We start from the raw sequence: 16,102 nt of genomic DNA on the forward strand, positions 1-16,102 counted from the left end.
ACATTCTTACTCAAAAAATTCTCTTTTACTTGAACTGAATCAAAACGAGCAACCTCCACAAAATCACTTTTCCGACATCGCACATCTCGAACTCTAAGGGAGTTCGACTCTTCACTGAACACTTCTCAAATCGAAATTGCTATACCCGACAACAGATCACTCAACCAAAATCTGACCACCAATCCCTTGGATGCTAACTGATTTCAACCCCTAACTACCGACCCCTCAATAATACCATAACCCAAAAGATCGAACATATACAATACCATAAATTATGCGAACAAGACTAGCATATATAATACTCCATAATAACCATAAGATATCAAGAAGGAAACGTACCCGCAGCTGCATCCGGCTCTGCCCTGACCTCTTCTACCATAAGCTGAAAAGCACGCCCTTGAGCCCTCGGGGGCTCTGCTCCACCCTGACCTCCACTCGTAATCCTCAAAGTGGCTGGTGCTGGAGCCTGCACCGGTCCTGCAGCAAGCTGCAGACAGTTGACCCTCATGTGACCAACCTGATCGCACTGATAACAAATCCTCATATCCCAAACTGGGGTTGACTGACGACAATCGCTCGCATAATTCCCCTCCCTCCCGCACTTGCGGCACGCACCACCGGATCTACAAACTCCGGTGTGACCCTTCCCGCACTTCCCACAAGTGCGGCTGCTCTGATCTCCCAACCTAGTATCAACGATCTTGGACCGTTTCGGTGTCAGCTGCGACTATACTGGGGCCTGCCTCTGCTCTCTCAACTGTAACTCAATCTCCAACTCACGCTGTCAAGCGGCCTCCTGCAACTCCAGCAAGGTCTCGCACCTCTGCGTAGAGACAAACTGCCTGATATCCCTCTTGAGCATACTCAGATATTGGGACATCTGAGCCTGCTCCGAAGCAAACTCTGGGCAAAACATCTCCCTCTCAGTGAACATCCTGGTGATCTCCGTCACCGACTCTGAATCCTGCTTCAGCTCCAGGAACTCCTGAGCCAACCTGTCTCTCTCAACTCGTGGAACATAGCGAGTGCTGAACATCTCCCGAAACCGATCCCAAGAAACCGCAGCCCTATGCGCATCCGAAAATGACCCTATGGTCAATCTCCACCAATCCTTCGCCCCGAGCCTCAACAGGTTCAGAGCACACCTCACTCTCTGATCAGCAGGGCATGAACACGTGAAGAAACACCCCTCCATGTCTGAAAACCATCTCATAGCAACAATCGGGTCCTGAACTCCATCGAAGGTAGGGGGCTTCGTATTATCGAAGTCTCGATACTGAAAACCTCTACCGGCTCCTCCCCCTGCCGCTGCTACAGCCGTTGTAGCCGTCGCGGCTAGGAGTGTTCGTTTGGATGGATCGGTTCGATCTGATCCAATTAAGTAAATCCAAATTGATTTCGGTTTTCAAAATATGGATCCGAATTGTCCAAACTAAATTCAAATCCGATCCAATCCAATCCAATTACAATTCGGTTGGATGGGTTTTTATAATTCGGTTTTAAAAAAGCGTAACATTTAAATCCGATATATAATTATAATATTATCCAATTTTTATAGAGAAAAAAAAACAAATTATTTAGCTGTAATTTATAATTTATAAACAACTACTAAGAGGATATATTATAATTTAATATTAACAGATAAAACACTTTTGAGAGAAAATGCATATTAATTTTTTTATTTGGTGAAACCTTTTGAACTTTTTTGAAAAAAATAATTTATAAAACTAATAAATAGTTATAAATATATTAAAAATAAATAAATAATAAATTATTATTCGGTTTTTTTTGGACTATTCGGTTCGTATTTTATAAACCAAAACCAATCCGAAATCCAAAATAATAATTCGGTTTTGGTAAAATCCAATCCAAAAATCCGAATATCCGAACCAAATAGTCGAATTGGATAATTCGGTTTTATCCAAATAGTGAACAGCCCTAGCCGCGACAACCGTCTCTATAAGAGCTGCATAGCGCTCATCAAAATACTTCACCATGGCGGTCTTGATCGACCCAAACAGTTCCGGCAACTCTGCCCGGAACATAGCAACAACCTCATCATGTAAGATCTCATGAATCCTAGCATCCAACTCGTCTGTGCTCATTTGACCGATAACCTCGGGTGGTGCTGATCCACCCTGACCGCCCCCTCCTGCTCCCAATCCTAACCCGGATCCGCTCCCAGCATGCCTCGTAACCACCATACTGAAATTACCGCAAAACATCAGACACTCCTCATTAACCCGAGCACCGAATCTCAACCCAGCCCTAGGGATTGTGACTTCCTTGATACACGTATGGGTCCTGTGCTTTCAGTAGTACGGGCCCATACTACCTTCCACACCTACCCATATTTATATCAAGTATCACCAAAACACCCTAGTGAAGAAGAAGCATAACAAGCACTCAACCCTCACTCCTAGAGGAACACTGGGAATCTCATACAGAAAGAAACCCTAGGCTAGCAGGCATCATAAATCAGGCAACTCTACCATGCAATTCCTGAAGATCCCTAGCCTAGTACTAGCATGTTGTTCTAACATATCACATAATCAAATAACTTGTATGACATTTTGGGGTTACTTACTGGCTCCGGCTGATCGTACCTCCGCATCCTCCTTTACTCATTTTTTTAAAAACCATTTTAAATTCTCTTTTGAAAACTCCCATTGATTTGAGACTGGATTCACACGAATGTTCCTCCAATTCACTCAAACCAAGGCTCTGATATCAACTTGTAACGCTCTAAAAATCCCAACCAATTTAAACTTTTCAAAAACTACCCAATTTCATTAAGTTATTACAAAAAGGTTTTCAATACATTCATTATTAGAGTATTCCCAGAACCATATCATAAAACATAAACATGAGGAGCGATACGATCACGCCTTTACCTTGCCACAGTCTCCTGAAGTACCTGAAAAATTTAAACCACAACTGTAAGCCCGAAAGCTTAGTGAGATACCCCTAAAATACCAACCACATATACCATACACATAGCATGTCATATCATAACAGAACACAGAACAACCATGCACTTCGGGTCTACTGTGTGACTGATCCGCCGCACCGGCCTACAGTCCACCTGGTCCACCCTCCAAGTCTAGCCATATACATCGAGTCTACAATGTGATTGGTCCGCCTGCACCGGTCCTTCAATCCACCTGATCCACTCTCTGAGTTTACAGTATGACTGGTCCGCCCGCACCGGGCCTTCAGTCGGCCTGGTCCACTCTCCGAGCCTCGGCACGTCTGGTCCGCCCTCTCGGGGCCTTCAGCCTATCCGGACCGCTCGATGGGCCTTCGGGATAACTGGTCCGCCCTGGGTATGTTGGCTTACAACACAAAGATGGACCCGCATCAACCTAACCCCAATCCGACAACCATGTGCACATAAACATATAATCATATAACAATCCACCTCCAATAAAACCGATCTAGCAGATCACATAACATAACATAACATATCATCATCCTAACAAGGATACCGACCTAACCGGTCACTAGCATATCATCATCCTATATACCAGGATACCGACCTAACCAGGTCTCTAACATATACCATCCTGACTACCAGGATGCAACATAGCAAAGCAATAACATAACAACAATACCCGGATTAAAATCCGATAAAGGGCCGGCCTTGGTGCCTTAGACCCTGTTGATATAGTGAGGATAACTCACCTCGCAACTGCTGACTGAAAAGATAAGATCACGCTGCTCTAACCTCTGACACGAACTCCACCACTGATAATACCAAAAGACTGAACTCAATAAATACCAATAATTACCAAAATACCCCTGGAAGTCAACTGGCCAACTCTTGGTCAAAGTCAAAGTCCTCAGTCAAAGTCAACCTTCCTGACTGACTCTACTCACCGAGTCAACCGTCTGACTCGTCGAGTCCCTATACTCAGAATCTCCCAATCCACGACTCAACTCGCCAAGTCGCCCCAAGACTCGCCGAGTCCAACCAACTCTGAGTCACTCCCTACTCAACTCACCGAGTCGTCCCTCGACTCACCGATTCACCGCTCAACCAAAAAGGTTAGGACCTTACGACCAGACTCGCCGAGTCCAAGGCAATCTTCAACAGACTCGCCGAGTTGTTCTTCCAACTCATCGAGTTCCTGCCTATCTTCATCCAACTCGCCGAGTACATCCATGTGACTCGCTGAGTACCTCTAGTTCTTAATCCATATAGTGGCTTTCTAAGCCATGCAGGGACTCCCAACCATAGATCTACTCTCCTACAACCCATCCATCACATAAAGTGTCAAACTTTACGTGAATCCAAAGAGATCTAAGCATAAAACACTCTTGGGCTAGGGTTTGGGACAAGAAGGCTTCACTAACAACTCAAGGACAGGGGCTTTATGCACTTTTGGGTCATCTTTATTCCAGATCTGAGGTAGCAACCTCAGATCCCACCTCCAACCCGAAATAACTCTAAATAAGCTCCCAAAAACTCTACAATGATAGATCTAGATGCTCAAAAGTTCCAGCAATGAATTATTACCTCAAAAGGAAGCTCCAACTGAAGAATGAACCAAATCTCTGCAAAGCCCCTTGCTCCAACCTTCTTAATCTTCAAAGATCTCTTCACCAAGCACTTATCTAGGTTCCAAATGCTCTCCAATGCTCTCACAAACGGATTTAGGGTTTATGGACTTCAAAAGGGGCTAAGGGGACTGAGGGGAGGGCATTAAGTCCTTTAAATAGGGTGCAACCCCGAAGATTAGGGTTTTTCTCTCTTCAGCACCAACTCGCCAAGTCCAGCCGCCGACTCGCCGAGTTGGCCACTTTACATGCGACCAGAATCACGACTCTACTCGCCGAGTCCACCCATGGACTCACCGAGTTGACCATCCTTATTTACAATTTGAACCCTGAACTTCCACTCCTGAACTCGGGATGTTACACAAGCAACTGCAGCCCTCTGCTTATTAAAATATGTCCTAGTAACGAGTCCCGGTACTGGAAAGCTCGACCAACTCGTTCCCCTGCCGTTGTTACAGCTGTTGAAGCTGTTGTGGCAGCCGTCTCAACAATGTCTATATAGCGCTCATCAAGGTATTCAACCATGGCAGTCTTGATAGACCCAAACATCTCCGGAATCTGACCCCAGACAAATCACGATCACCTCCTCCCAGATGATCTCACTGACACGATCCACTGATAATGCTAGCCTATCCTGGCTGCCAGGTCCCGATCCTAACTCGAATCCGCTCTCAAGACGTCTTGTAACCACCATTCTGGTAACACACCAGAAAGGTCTTTGATAACCCATATAATGACAAAGAGCCAATTCCCAACCAAACCCTAGGGGTTGTGACTTCCTTGCTACGCGTATGAGTCCTGTGCTTTCAGTAGTACGGGCCCATACTACCTTCCACACCTACCCATATTTGTCTCAAGTATCATCACAATGCCCTAACAATATACTTAAACATAGCGAGCGCTTAATCCTCACTCCTAGAGGAACGCTAAATATCTCATAATTGGCCTCCAGACCTCACACAACCCACCCATCCATGAAACTTCCACCAACCCTGCAGCACTAGTGTATGCTAGCCATACATAACACTGGACCCCATAGGCTTTTGAATATTCAATCCTACCCTAAGCCCTAATCAATAAGAATAGAACATAAGGCCAAATCAAACATTCCCAGGCTATAAGATCTTAATTATACACAGCCGTGATGCATACATAAGTAACTACAATAATGATGTCAATCTCATATAAGGAAACCCTAGGCTAGCATGCATCATGTAATCAGGCAATTCTATCATGCAATTGCTAAAGATCCCTAGCCTAGTACTAGCATGTTGTTCTAACATATCACATAATAAAATAAATGTATGGTATTTTGGGGTCTACTTATTGGCTCTAGCTGATCGTACACCCAATATCCTCCTGTACTTATTTTGAAAACCATTTAATAAATTCATTTTAAAATCCTTTCCTTGATTTGAGATTGGATTCACACGAGTGTTCCTCCAATTCACTCAAACCAAGGCTCTGATACCAACTTGTAACACCCATAAAATTCAAGCCAAATTAAATTTTTTTAATACATTTTAAAACCATAAAGTTATTATAGTTTGTTTTCAAAATAGTTTAGACATCAGAGTATCCCCAGAATTGATTCATAAAACCATAAAATATGAGGAGCTGTACGATCACGCCTTTGCCTTCCTGCGATCATCTGATGTAACTAAAACAATAAACTAAAACTGTAAGCCCGAGAGCTTAGTGAGTTACCCCTTAATACCAACACCATACCAACATAACCATATCATATAACCAATACATAACGACATGCATCATGAGCCTTCAACATGACTGGACCACCTCACAGGGCCTACATCCTATCTGGACCGCTTCCGAACCTTCGGCATGACTAGACCGCCTCGCAGGGCCTATAGTATATCCGAATCGCTCGCAGGGTATGTTGGCCTACAGCACAAAGCAGGACCGCCTCAACCCAACCCCCAATCAAACAAACATGTGAACATAATTATCATACACTAGCATACATATATAACAATCAAATCGATCTAATATATCATATAGCACATCAACATCCTATACCCAGGACACCGACCTAACCAGGTCACTAAGCATAAACATAACCTCATCCTAACTATCAGGATTCAGATCGAACAGATCAACAAGCATAGTGTCATCCTATCTACCAGGAGGCAGAACTAACAGATCACTATTTCTATCAAACAATAGGCATAATGAGCCTTCAGCCTAACTGGACTGCCTCGCAGGCCTTCAGCCTATCTGGACCGCCCTGGGTACGTTGGCCTTCAGCATAAAGCAGGACCGCCTCAACCCACACATACACATACATATGCCAACATACTCATAACACATAATCAATCAATAACAAGAACATATCATACATATCATACCAACATACTATAACCAAGATGTAATCAATAAACGTATCATGCCATAACCAAATACAATTCATAAGGGCCGACCTTGGTGCCTTAGACCCTATTGATATAGTGAGGATGACTCACCTAGCACTGCTGAAGTCCCGCGGATGAAACTCCAACTGCTGGTTGACAGATTCCCAAACTGCCAACATCAAACAACACCCAATTAATAATTGGGTTCAAAGCCCAAAGTCCAACTCACACTACAAAACCCAATAGTCAAGTAATGGGCCAAAGCCCAACACATGGACCAATTTTCCAAATTGGGACCAGACCTCTACATGGTCTTTCTTTATGGCCCATCACATTATTCCAATCCAATTCCCATGATCCAATATCACATAATCATGAAGGCCCAATTATGGCCCAACTTTCCAAGTTGGGCCTAAGTCCTCACATGGGCCTTACCCTAAAGCCCATCTAATTACTTTGGTCCATTAACTTGCTCTTGGATGGCCCACCAACAGTCCAATTGCAAAAGCCCAACAGGAAGGCCCAACTCAAAGCCTGAGTGATATTAAGGCTTTCACATGAAATGATAATTTGGGTTAAGTGTTTCTTACTTAACCCATTAACGACTTAATTTACTAAGGAATTAATTTATTAAGTCCAATATTGCTTTTAGGTTAATTTTGTCAATGATTATTATTTAATATTTCAAGTTATTAAATAATCTCGTGTGTGTCCCAATAAATTCTCAAAATTAGGGTCTTATGCCATTAGGGTTTTCCAAACCCTAATTAAGGTTTTCCAACCCCATACTAGCCCATTAGTCCATTGGTTGGGATTTTAGGTCACATTGGGCCTTATTGGGCCCATTAGGGTTCCATTGGGCCACTAGGGTTTCTTTGGGCCCATTAGGGTTTCATTGGTCCCATATTGTCCAAACATCCCCCAACCGAGGTCCAAACGCAATCAAAGCACACCGCCATCCGACACGGCGGCCGGTGGCGGCAGGAGGCAGCAACCACCACCTTACGGTGGTGGTGACAGATTTTCTTTTCCATTATTCCATTTTGTTACAATTTACAACACCATCCAATTAACACCCACTCACACATACTAATAAACACATACTAAGTACATACACACATAGCCGCACTGTGGTGGCAGGTGGTGGTAAACGGCGACAACCACCATGGCTGGCGACCATGGTGGTTCCCATACAATTTCCGACCTACAGAAGACGCGCACATATACACATTTACACGACTTCTGTTGTGAAATAACCCACCCGCCCACCTGGCGGCGATGGTAGCACAAGGAATCCGGTAGCAGCGGCGGTTGACAGGTCCTAACAGCCGCGAAGAAGAAAGTGGATGGAGCCACAGCAGCGGCGAAACGTCGGAACAGAGACGGAGAAGGGAAAGAAAAGCACGGCTGGGAAGTGACGGCGGTGGAATGCTTGAACTCGTTTTCAACCCGCCCACCTGGCGGCGATGGTAGCACAAGGAATCCGGTAGCAGCGACGGTTGACAGGTCCTAACAGCCGCGAAAAAGAAAGTGGACGGAGCCACAGCAGCGGCGAAACGTCGGAACAGAGACGGAGAAGGGAAAGAAAAGCATGGCTGGGAAGTGACGGCGGTGGAATGCTTGAACTCGTCTGACAGAGATGTCGCTCATTCAACCCATCACAACCCCGTCGTCCCAACATCTTCGAATCGTTAGACTCCCTCTCGTCAGCAGCAAACGTGGTGGGAGTCTAGTGGTCGCTATCACCGGCGGTCAACAGCTCTCGGGGCTCAAAATGTCTAGCAGCTACGCTGTGGCGGTACCCGGTCGTTATGGTGGTCGAATGACAATGGAATAGTGGCAGTAATTGCCCAAGCCGGCAGATGGTGCGATCGTTGGTGGTTCTCGATCTCTCCGCTGATGGTGGTGAGGGGTGGCGTAAGGAGTCAGTGCGGCGGCTGGAAGAGGGAGGCACAAGGATGGAGGGTGATGGCTACTCATATCTTTCGGCTTAGGGTTTGAGAGAGGATTGCGATGGGTTATATACCCGACTCCTAAACTCCAACCCATAATAACAACAATGACCCTCCCTTCTATATTTTCTTTCAAAAAAACCCTAATATTTACCCTTTTCACCCTTCCTGCAGAAAACCCTTACAAAGCAGATCCAAAACTTACCAATCAGTCCCTCCTCAACAAAATATTCTCATATAAGGTCCATCATTTACTCCTTAGTCCCTGCTTCCGTAAATCCTTACAAATTAAGTCCCAAAATTACACTTTAACCCTCGGAAATCAAAATTATATCATTTGGCCTTCCGAAACCAACACCACACTAATTATTATTTAATTTGTGGACAATAATAATATAAAATAATAATAAAATTACTTCTCGGGGTTCTGGATTTTTATTAAATTATTTTATTTTAAACGGGATGTTACAAATTGTTTATGAAAATTTTTGCTTTTCTTTTATTTAGTTTTTCTCCTTTTTCACTTCATTAATGTATTTGTTTGTTGCTCAAATTGGTGATACATAAACATCTTATGCATGATAAGTCCACCAACAAGTTAAACTAGTGTCATACCCGTCCGGTGGACAAGTTGACAAATGTATAAACAATATATTGATTTATCTTATTTTTATAGCATATATCTTTCATTCGTTCCTATATTAGCAATGATTATCTTTCTATCTCTTGAAATAATATCTATTATTATGTTGAATACATAACAAAAGGTCATTCTTACTAAAAAATACAGACATTGTTCATGAAGATCATCAAATGAGTTTTTCTTCGCACCTGGTTGAAGTAAGAAATAAGAAATAAAACTCATAATAGATATGAATGTTTCCGGTAAAAACATGTTTTTGCCTTGCAAAATATGTACACTAAATTTATGACAAGTTATATACCCTAATAAAAATGAGGGTAATATCATGCTACCACAACCACAGTTAACACATATTTTAATGTTATGATAAGTATTCTCATTTTAGAAAATGCTACTTTATATTTTTTACTTTTATACTTTCTATATGTTATAAAATCAGGTAACATGTACCGGAACCGTTTCGGTTCCAAAATTAAAAGAACAGATGTAACCGATATCCAGTTTCAGTTCCAACAATCCAATACTAATGACTAAAATTTTCCTATAGAAAACAATAGCGAAAAACATCAAGATTCAAAATAAAAAAGCATGATAACCTAATAATAACAATTTTTCGAGCTACATCTGGCAATGGAGCGGGTTTTGACCCTGATCCGATCCAAACCCTTAAGAATTATATGGGTTTGGAGCATAGTTTTTGATTCGTTTACCCGTTAACGATCCGTACCCGCTAACCCTTTTATTAAAAAGCTCGGATATGGATCATCACCGATCCGCTCCGTTTATAACCTGCCCCGTACAAATTTTATAATTATATATTTATCTTTTATACTGCCTAAAATTTACTTTTAATTCCAAATGAAAGCCCAAAAAGAAAAGGACAAAGACTAAACTGTTTTTACATAGGACTCGAGGACTCGACTTCTAAACTTACAGTCTTCTACCAAGAGTCATGATGTCATTTCATTTATACTTCATCAAGAAATCATAAATTTCATTTATAAATCAACAAATTCATTTATCAAATAGAAGAAAGTTTGCAATTGATAATCTCTATCAATGCAATCAACGTTCAAAAACCAATCGGAAGTTACCATAGCAATGATTTTATTTCCAATCAAAAGTCCTCGAGTACGTAATATGTTTTCTAAATCAACATTTGTTTTATTATAAATGTTATTTTATGATTTAAGTAAAATGTGTTTGATTATTCAAAAAACCTATGGCTTATGTGGTGGGTTTGGGTATGTGCTGATTCGGTGGATAAGGGTATGGGTTTGATTATTCAAAACCATGTGGGTTACGAAACGGGTTTGGATCAGATATTGAAATTTGTTAAAAGGGTTTGGATCAAGGTCGATTCGCTCCAAACCCGCCCCATTGCCAGGTCTAGTCGAGCATCATTCTTTCTAAATTTTCAATTGACACTTAACATAAATTCATTTAAATAAACAGAAAACTCGAAAATAAGAGCAAGATCAAAGTGGTTGAATGTGAATCATATATGCTATTGTTGCAAAAGTATATTGTTGGAATCTAAGAATTTTGATAAAGTACACTGCTATTTTTTTTGAAATTTTGATAGTGTACCTTATTATTATTAAACAAAAGAATGTGATAAAAGTTCTCCAAACACACCACTTGTAAATCGATTTTACTTTCTTATATAACATTGTGCTTTCATTTGTTCCAATTATAGCATTGTATTATGAAATTCAATATTTTTTTTTTTACTTATATCGTTCATTTGTTCCAATTATATAAACACCTACAAACTTATTTTTTGATCTATTGTGAAGGTAAGAAACACTCATCGCCTGAAATAAAAGCGTGAACAATAGCAAAAACAAATCAACTATAAGATAAATAAACTATGTTAAAAAATTGGCGAATGAAGAATTTGAAAGTACAATGCTATAAGACATACGTTTTCAAATTACATTGCCTTTATAAGAAATTTTGACAATACAATATTGTAATAAACAGAAAAGAAAGTAGAATGTTATAATGGGTATATTTTTCAATTTACAACAGAAACTTCAACCGGAATACCCTCATAATTCACAAAACTTGTTTGTCATCTACTTGTCTTGCTATTTGATTACATCTGAAGCAAATAGTCCATTTCAATTATCGCTCCTTTGATGTTTATTAGAGACAAAAATTCTGAAATAGAAAGTTCACCAAGATCTCTTTCAAATTATTTATATTTAAAAAAATTAAAGTTAATTCCAGTTTTACTGTCATAGGTGCTGGGGTCCACTCATTAGTGGTTGGATTCTCCTTGCATGAAGCATGATGCATATTGTCCAATTCATGGCCTAACTCAATAGTAAAGTGCTATAATTGCTAGATTTTATAGGTAGAATGTCTTGATATTAGAGAAATTGAAAGTGCAGTAAATCAAAATACACGTAATTCCATTTGCCTATAAGGAAAATGGAGACAAAAGTTTTTGGTTTTTACTATACACTGTTGATACACTTAAATTGCAAAAGGATAAGCATTTTAGATTCATTTATGCCCCTTTTATCTTTTATTTTTTCTGTTCCATAACTCATTTTTATGTTATTTTTGATATATATATATATATATATATATATATATATATATATATATATATAGAGAGAGAGAGAGAGAGAGAGAGAGAGAGAGAGAGAGAGAGAGAGAGAGAATGAAACATACCTACCATCGAAATTGAAGTTTCTTGATTGAAATTGAGCCAATCTTCTAGTTGTTATTCTTCTTCTCCATGGTTGATATCAACACCAAATAAAATTGAGGGGAAAGTGATATTTAACGTTATATAATTCAATTGGTCAAGTAAAACTGTAGTAAACCACAGGGAATGTTGGAGGAGGAATGAGGTACCTTATAGGTGAATTTGAGGTAAATAAACGAACCATAAAGAAACATTAGATGGGTTTGCGAATTCATTGCAGAAACACTACATGGTATATTGTAGCCTTTTTCTACCATCCACCATACAATATTGGATAGAAAATGAGAACATAAAGCATTACTTCTACTATAACAGAGAATACATGTTAAAAAAAACCCTTTAATTATTATCCTCTTGTTGTGTCAAGGAGTGAAACCAGTGAAGCAATGTTGCAAATATTGTTATTTTTGGTGTTAACAAAAGGCAGAAATAATCACTACAATTAACAAACACAGTTTCAGTAATCAATTTATTCTAAACCACAATAGTGGTCAATTTGTCAATTTGTCATTTAAAAGAAAGTACAATATTGTCAATTAACAAACATGTTGGGTAATTGATTCCATCTATTCAAAGAAAATAGAAGACACGAAAGGTAATTGGTTGGTCAATTTTGAGACCGTTTGAAGCATTTAATAATTTTTTTTTTTAATCACAGTTGCAGGTATTGAAGAAGACGGGTGAAGAAGACGACCAAAAAGGAAACCCGGTGATTGTCTCTTTTATTCTTATTATACCCTTTCACTTTTATTTAAATTAAATTAAACCCTCTACTATATAAAACTATATATGTTTATATAATTTTAAAAATTAATAATATGTTTATTTGAATTTTTAATTAGTAAATTGATTACTTAAGTTTTAAATTATGTTTTTTTTATTTAACTTAATGATAAAAAATTACAAAAATAAAAATATAAAATGATGTGGAGTGGTAACCATTTCCAATGGGTTGTTGGTGAAGTTAACGTGACGCAAATGTGGCAACACTTTTTCGGTGGGTTGGGTGTGACCACTCCCCACAGCCTGAACGTGGTGGAGAAGAAAAAGAACGCGTGAGGAGGAACTGAAAACGGCTACGATTAACCGTAAAGTTGAGTTATTACGGCTGTGATTGAAAGTTGGGGAGTTTGAACGGCTGTGATGAAGGCGACGGTTTTTAGACTCGCCCCGTCAATAGTATTAATAATTGTCAATTTACTCTCCACTTTTATGTTGACATATTACTATGTTGTCCTTATAAAGTGTAAACTATTTCCACGCTGAAATGCATACACTATATATAAAGAAGTACTTATCACATTATAAAGATACAATTACACACCTCCACACTATAAATTCAGAAGGTGGCATATAGTTCCTGCATTCCACATTATAGCAGCCTACTTTCGCTTGTTTTTATTGCAACATCACACTTTTATTATTTTTTTTCTTAATGAGGTATTGTGCTTTCAAAAAACTACCAACTATTATAGTGTAGTTTCAAAATTTTCCTCATTCATGTCTTATAAAATCAGTTCATTGATAACTTCAAAATTTTCATCACTAAATTCGAAAGAACATATTATATCACAATACACTCAATTCTTGCTACAATATTTTTTTGAAATTAATGAGTTTAATTGCAATTTTGATTGTTGTAGTTTGAAATAGACAAAATGACATAAATGATCCATGTGTGACAAAAAATTACATAAGTTGTACCTATGTAACACAATTACACAAACAATTACAATCTAAGACAAAATTACAGAAATGGTCCTAATGTAGAAAATAAATGAAGTTACAATTTTTTCTTCTGTGTACAAGAAAGTTATAGAAATGGTCCCCATGTAAGAAAGTTACATAAATGCACCCTATATAAGACAAGATTATGAAAATTGTCGTTGTATGTAAGACATTTACAAAAATGGTCTCGCCGCATGGAGGCTTAAATGCTCGTTCTCTTCTATTTTTAAATGAAATTGGACAACATGCTATGCGGTCAACTATAGGAGTACGTCCAAGATGAAGAACGGGATTACGACATCAGAGAGCATCGTTGATTTGGACATGGAAGACTAGAAAGATACGAGAGGAGTGGATAGAAGACAATAAAAAACATCACTCCTCCATTACTAGCAGCTGCTTCATCTTCATACAGTGACAACCTCTCCGATGAGATCTTAAAAGGTATTCTGGTGATATGCTCCGATTGATTCAGGGGTAAAAGAATAAATCGAGATGCACCTGTTATGTGTTCAAGAACTGATCATAACCTAAATCAAAAATCAAAGTTGCAGGTGGTTGAGGAAGATGGTGATGGACTACGAAAAGAACCAAACCTACCAGAGCGTTGTGAAACCGGAGCCGGAGCCTTGTGAAGGGTTTCTGCAAAAGAAGAATTTCTCAATGGAGATAACTGAGAGCATTTCGCCTGAGGATTTACAGCTGACTGTTAAGATCTGTGTTGATAGTCCGAGGTCGAGTTATGGAGGAATTAGAACGACGGGTTTCTTGTGAAGGAACAGGCGTTGCTGTAATCGGATTGCTGGAAATACCATTTAGCTCATGTTTAGTTTTTGTTTATGTGTTTCTGATTGAGTTATGATCGATGTTTATGTAAGGATTCAGAAAAGTGGATCCGGATCGATGGGAGGAAGTACAAGTGAAGAGGAGTGAGTGAGAGAAAGAGAGAGGTGGACCCCTCTTTTTTTTTTTTTTTTTTTTAAATAATTAAAATAACTATTAAATTTAAAAAATTGAAAGAAAAATGAAAAATAAATACCCTAATGGTATTATAGTCATTTCACTATTTGGAGGGACCAAAAACGCAACGAAACTAGCTCAAAAGGACCATCAATCCAAAAAAGTCGTGGTTTGGACTAAAACCCCAAAAAAATGCATACCACAGGGACCATTTTTGCAATTTTGTCTAATTATAATTGAAACAGTAATTCGAGAATAAATGGAATTGATCTTCAAACCCGGCAATCATGTACTAATTCATCAAATCAAACCTTGAGTATGAAAAGTCTAGTATCATCAAGAAGCGATCAAGAAGTAATGCCTTTCAGGCTAAACCCGACTGAATCGCTATTCCTCTAAAGATATCAACTCTTTAGGCCTCAGAACTCTATAAGTCGAGCTAATCAATTACTTCTTCAAACTTGAAATACTACTGATAACATCAAGTGTTAGGCTAGAAAGCCTAATGAGATCAAGTTTTGGATATAAACAAAATAAAGAAAATTTCAATGCAATGTATAAATCTCATGATAATGCATGTGTTGAAGTCATGATATATACAATGAAACTTGTCACACCCATCTTCATGATAATGCATGTATTGAAGTCATGATATCTAATGAAACTTGTAACACCAATATTATTCTGAGTTTACACACTCTACCTCTCATATCCTCCATTACCATATGGGAGGAGAAACCCATGACCAACGGAGGAAGGACTTGTCTGAAAACCCCAAGTGAAAAGGTCACACAAGGAAATCATCCGTGTGATGCATACAAAGCAAGCCATTTTATTGTCATTTATGGTATGAATGAGAATTCAAGTGCATGATATGCGTATATATGTGCGCGCATATATATGTATACATGTCTAGTAGTACGATTATGTTAGATAAAAGATAAAATCGAATAAAAAACACAAAGAGAAATTGAATATGGCTGATTAGGTTGTTCAACCAGCCTTGGCTTGCTAAGGTTGGTCTGTCCGTTTAACACATGTAAATTCTTATTGGATGCTTAATGTTTATTTTTGAAGAAAACTTCTCTAGTAGTAAACCAAACTTTATTTTTATTCAGAAAAACAAAATCCACCAAAATTCTTAAATCTTTTCATTTACAGATAAAGA

Source organism: Lactuca saligna, chromosome 2 (assembly GCF_052625555.1).
Source record: "Lactuca saligna cultivar CGN05327 chromosome 2, ASM5262555v1, whole genome shotgun sequence".
Taxonomy (NCBI): Eukaryota; Viridiplantae; Streptophyta; class Magnoliopsida; order Asterales; family Asteraceae; genus Lactuca; species Lactuca saligna.